This window comes from Carcharhinus amblyrhynchos, unplaced genomic scaffold, assembly GCF_965287045.1.
Source record: "Carcharhinus amblyrhynchos unplaced genomic scaffold, sCarAmb.v2.hapA scaffold_599, whole genome shotgun sequence".
In the NCBI taxonomy this organism is placed as follows: Eukaryota; Metazoa; Chordata; class Chondrichthyes; order Carcharhiniformes; family Carcharhinidae; genus Carcharhinus; species Carcharhinus amblyrhynchos.
In genome coordinates this window covers 25,237-31,545 of record NW_027650339.1, presented here as the reverse complement: position 1 = coordinate 31,545, position 6,309 = coordinate 25,237, and positions in this window count along the sequence as shown.

The window sequence follows — 6,309 nt, the reverse complement described above, 5'->3', positions numbered from 1 at the left end:
CGTTGTTCCACAGAACTTCCTCAGGTCCTACCATTCATTGAATAATTCCTCGGTAGTATTGTAGGCAGCACAGTGGTTAGCACTGCTGCCTCACAGCACTAGGGACCCGGGTTCAATTCTGATCTGGGTGACTGTGCACATTCTCCCCGTGTCTGTGTGGGTTTTCTTCGGGTGCTCCTGTTTCCTCCCACAGTCCAAAGATGTGTAGGTGAGTTAGATTGGCCATGCTAAATTGGACTTAGTGTCCAAAGATGTGTGGGTTAGGTGTATTGGCCAGGGTGAATAATCCCTCAGTGTCCAATGATGTGCAGGTTGGGTGCATTGTCCATGGTAAATGTGTGTAGATTCAAGGTATGACGGTGGGGGGGTCTGTGTATGTTACTCTGTCAGAGAGTTGATGCAGTCTCAATGGTCCAAATGGCCTCTGCAGGGATTGGATGACTCTATGGCCTTAAAGGGAGCAAGTGAAGTAGCGGGGAGAACAGCAGACTGTACTGATCAGCCAACTTTAGGAAGGATGTGAAGGCAGTAGAAGGTTCCAGAACTGAAGAAGTTCAGTGACTGTGAACCATTGCAGGGCACAAGGATGCTGTCTTCCAATGGCTGAGGGGAAATTTGATCGTTGTAATCATGATGAAGTGTTTGGACACTGGAGTGAATTTCCCGGTTCCGCCCACAAGAAAGGCCCATTGTCCTCGGATGGGATTTTCCGGTTTTGGGGACAGTGCGGCTGAAAAATCCTGCCCTGTGGATATGGAGAAACTGTTCCCGCATTTGGAAGGTCTGAATGGCAGAGAAAACGGGTTTGAGCTCTCGGGCAATAAAAAAAAACCCACATGAAGGTTAAACATCATCATGCAGTGTGTGGGCATGAGCTGGAATGTACTGTCTAAGGTGAGTGACAGAGGAAAAATCAATTGTGGCTTTCCAATGTGACCTTGAAGATAAAATTTGCTGAGCTTTGATGGAAATTAGGTTTAATTAGAGCAACACGGTGACACAGTTAGTAGCACTGCTGCCTCACAGTGTCAGGGAGCCGGGTTCAATTTGGGAGTCTGTGCGGAGTTTGCACATTCTCCCTGTGTCTACATGGGTTTCCTCCGGGTGCTCCAGTTTCCTCCCACATTCAAAAGATGTGAGGGTTAGGTGATTGGCCATGCTAAATTCCCCCTCGGCATCCAAAGAAGTGCAAGTTAGATGGATTGTGCGTAGGTTAGGTGGGTTGGTCATTATAAATTACCCCTTGGTAATTACTCTTGGTCGTGTCGACGAGCAGAGAGATCTCGGGGTACATGTGCATAGATCCCTGAAAGTTGGCACCCAGGTTGATAAGGTTGTTAAGAAGGCGTACGGTGTGTTAGCTTTTATTGGTAGAGGGATTGAATTTCGGAGCCGTGAGGTCATGTTACAACTGTACAGAACTCTGGTGCGGCCGCACTTGGAGTATTGCGTACAGTTCTGGTCGCCGCATTATAAGAAAGATGTGGAGGCATTGGAAAGGGTGCAGAGGAGGTTTACCAGGATGTTGCCTGGTATGGAGGGAAGGTCTTATGAGGAAAGGCTGAGGGACTTGAGGTTGTTTTCATTGGAGAGAAGAAGGTTACGAGGTGACCTGATTGAGGCATACAAGATGATCAGAGGGTTAGATAGGGTGGACAGTGAGAGCCTTTTTCCTCGGATGGTGATGGCTAACATGAGGGGACATAGCTTTAAATTAAGGGATGGTAATTATAGGACGGATGTCAGAGGTAGGTTCTTTACTCAGAGGGTAGTAAGGGTGTGGAATGCCCTGCCTGCAGCAGTAGTGGACTCGCCAACTTTAAGGGTGTTCAAATGGTCAGTGGACAGGCATATGGATAACATTGGAATAGTTTAGGTTAGAGGGCCATTAGATTGGTTCCACTGGTTAGCACAACATCGAGGGCCAAAGGGCCTGTACTGTGCTGGAATGTTCTATGTTCAACTGTCAAGAATGAACAGATTATGTGAATTAACCTTACTAAATGGATAGATGGGTACGGGGATGGGTGTCGTTTTGGACAGTCGGTACAAGCTCAATGGGCTAAATAGCCTTTATCTCTGCACTGTAGAGATTGTGTGGCATCACCAGCATAGCAGAGAACTGGATCTGTGGTTCAGGCTATAGCAGGAAGTCAGGGGAGTCTCCCAGTGTCCACACCATTTCGCTATTGATGGGGGAAACACGATGGAATGCCAAGGAAAGTTAGCAGAGCCTCTGCAAAAGCTTCTCTGAAATTCTACCTCACAGCACCAGGGACTCGGTTCGATTCCTGGCTGGGGTCACTGACTGTTTGGAATCTGCACACTCTCCCCATGTCTACATGGGTTTCCTCTGGCTGTTCTAGTTTCCACCCACAGTCTGAAAGACGTGCTGGTTAGGAGCATTGGCGATGTTAAAATTTCCCTCAGTGTCCCTGAACAGGCACCAGGATGTTGTGACTTGGGGATTTTCACAGCAAACTCATTGCGGTGTTAAGGTAAGCCTACTTCTGACACTAATAAATAAACTTTAAAACATATCCCCCAAGGGGCAGGATTGTATGACCTTGCTCGATCCAAGACTGGAAAATCCTGTCCAAGGTCCATGGACAGTTTCATGGTCCACCCCTCACCTGCTCCAAACCCAGTGGGGTGGGTAAATTCTGGGACAGATCTTTTACACTGCATCATACAAACAACATGAAACATTGCAGCCTCCTCCCATTTTACAGCTGTGTTCAACAACACAATTCATTTCCAATTTGTTTCTTTTTCCCCTTTCTGAATTGTAGGGATTCTTTGAATGAATCATTCTAATAGATTGCTGACCTCTTAACAGTTGGAACTGACTTTGAACACAACAAGCCATAAATCTGCTTTGTTCCACGACAAAGACGTGTTGTGGTAACAAAGTTCTACTGCCTTCACTGTTTGTTCAGTGGCTGGAACTAAAGCAACCCCCCATGGACCCTCAGTGAATCACCAGAGGGTTTGCAGTTTGATATATCTGGGAGCTTCCATCTGACTCTGCCTGTGGATTTAGTGCTTCCTCATGGGAAGTGGGTTGAGGATCGAAGCAAAATGCTGGAGTATCACAGATCAGGGTTTTCCTTGCAAGGCCCAAGCTCCGGGTGGTCATTCATGACGCTGATGAGGATAAAATTTGCTTTCAACGATGTACAGAAAATATACTATCCTATACTAGCTGCTTTCGGTGTTCCTTGTAAGTGACACTTCTTCCCTGTTATTTCTTTAACTCGTGTTTCAATGGCTGGATGCAATTCGTGAACCAGGTAACCCTCAGTATCATATTGCAATGTATCTGTTCAATTACATCGCTATTTATTATTGTTTCTCAGATTGCCGTCAGTTAAATCACGTTTGTCTAGTGATAACTTGGATAACGTTTTTTGTGTTGTTACAAGATTATGAGGGACATGGCAGAGTGGATAAGGAGCAGCAGTTCCCCTGAGTTGAAGAGTCAGTCACCAGGTGACATTGGTTCAAAGTGACGGACAGGAAGTTTAGAGGGGGGATGTGAGGAAACTATGCACAGAGGGTGACCCAAGCCGGGAATCGAACCCGGGTCCCTAGTGCTGTGAAGCAGCAGTGCTAACCACTGTGCTACAATGCTGCCCCAATGTATGTAATGTAAGCCTACTTGTGACAATAATAAGTGCACTTAAAAACTTAGCTGCCTCACATCCATTAAAAAGTACCTGGATGAGTATTTATCATAACATTCAAGATCATAACATCATAACATTCAAGATTATGGACCAAGTACTGGGAAATAGGATTGGGTAGGTCAGGTGTTTCTTGTGTGTTGGTACAGACTCAATGGGCCGAAGGGCCACCTCTGCATTGTACGATTCTATGATTTATGTGGGGCTGTGATACCATTGGTTACATTTACGAGCGTACAATGTTGTTGTGTTGTTCCCCCAACCTTGGGGTTATCATTGGTCAGAGATTGGACTGGACTTGCCACATAGACACAGTGGCTACAAGATCAGGTCAGAAGCTAAGAATAACGCGATGAGTAACTCACCTCCGGACTCCCCAGATCTTATCTACCATCTTCAAGGCACAAGTCAGGAGTGTGATGGAATGCTCCCCATTTGCCTGAATGGGTGCAGCTCCAACAACACACAAGAAGCTTGACACCATCCAGGGCAAACCAGCCCTGCTCGATTTGGCATCACATCTACAAACATCCAATCCCTTCACCACCGATACTCAGCAGTGTGTACTATCTACAAGATACACTGCAATGTGTATATCTACAAGATTCTTAGATATCACCTACCAAACCCACAGCAGCTTCCATCTAGAAGGACAAGGGCAACAGATACATGGAAACATCACCACCTGCAAGTTCCTCTCCAAGCCACCCAACATCCTGACTTTGAAATATATTGGCCGTTCCTTCACAACCACTGGGTCAAAAACCTGGAATTCCGTCCCTAACGGTTTTGTGGGTCAACCCTCAGCACATGGACTGCAGCGATTCAAGAAGGAAGCTCACTGCCACCTTCTCGAGGGCAACTAGGGATAGGCAGTAAATGCTGGCCAGCCACTGACACCCATGTCCCACGAAGGAATTTAAAAATACATTCTTTGACAGGTTTATTTCAAAGTCATTTATTCACTGGTGTGAACTCCCCTCTGGCAATTTCACCTCATCCTTTCCTAGAGCAGAATCATAGAGTCTACGGCACAGAAACAGGCCCTCCAGCCCAAACTGGACCAAAAAGACCATCCAAACCTAACCCACTTGCTTGTATTTGGCCCGAATCCCTCAACCTTTTCTATCCATGTATCTGCCCAAAAACCTTTTAAATATTGTCAATATCCCTGCCTCAATCAATTCCTCTGGCAGTTCATTCCACAAATCTACCACCCTCTTGTAAGAAAAAAGTTACTCCTCAGATTCCCATTAATTCATTCCCATTGTAACTTAAACCTATACCCTCAAGTTAGCGATTCAACCTATCCATGCCTCTCGTGTCCTGATACACCTCGATAAGATCACCCCTCAGCCTCCTATGGTCCAGAGAAAAAAGTTCTAGCCTGTCAAATGTCTCCCTATAACTCAGTCCCTTGAGTCCTGGCAACATCTTTGTAAATCTCTTATAGAACATAGAGAACTACAGCACAAACAAGCCCTACGGCCCACGAGTTACGCTGATCATATCCATACCTACCAGGCCATAGAACTACCTGTAAATCCCAATCCCATTAAATCCCATATACTCATCCAGAAGTCTTTTAAAAGACCCCAGCGAGTTCGCCTCTACCACCACCAACAGCAGCCGATTCCACTCACTCACCACCCTCTGAGTGAAAAACTTACCCCGAACATCTCCTCTCTACCTGCTCCCCAGCACCTTAAACCTGTTTCCTCTTGTAGCAACCATTTCAACCCGGGGAAATAGCCTCTGAGAATCCACCCTATCTATTCCTCTCAACATTTTATAAACCTCTATCAGGTCGCCTCTCAACCTTCGTCTCTCCAGGGAGAAGAGTCCCAGCTCCCTCAACCTATCTTCATAAGGCATGCCTCCCAATCCAGGCAACATCCTTGTAAATCTCCTCTGCACCCTCTCAATAGCTTCCACATCCTTCCTGTAGTGAGGCGACCAGAACTGCGCACAGTACTCCAAGTGGGGTCTGACAAGGGTCTTATAAAGTTGCAGCATTACCTCCCGACTCCTAAACTCAGTCCCTCGATTAATGAAGGCCAGTACACCATACGCCTTCTTGACCACATCCTCCACCTGCGAGGCCGATTTAAGAGTCCTACGGACCCCGACCCCAAGATCCTTCTGCTCTTCAACACAGCTAAGAGTCCTGCCCTTGATATTGTATTCCTTCATCCCATTGGTCCTGCCAAAATGGACCACTACACATTTATCTGTGTTGAAGTCCATCTACCACTTCTCCGCCCTGTCCTGCATCCTATCTATGTCACGCTGCAACTTCTAACATCCCTCCAGACTATCCACAATACCACCAACCTTCGTATCAAAGAACAAAGAACAACAAAGAACAACACAGCACGGGAAACAGGTCCTTTGGCCCAACGAGCCCGCGCCGCCGTCCCACTGTCTCAGTGTCCTATTCATGATTTTAGTCTACGCCTAATGTGCGAGGATCAGGGAGGTCCAATTTAGGGACAATTTAGTACCCAATCAATCAGCCTAAAAGCACATCTTTGGGGATGTGGGAGGAAACCGGAGCACCCGGAGGAAACCCACGCAACCACGGGGAGAACGTGCAAACTCCCACAGACACAGGCCCAAATCC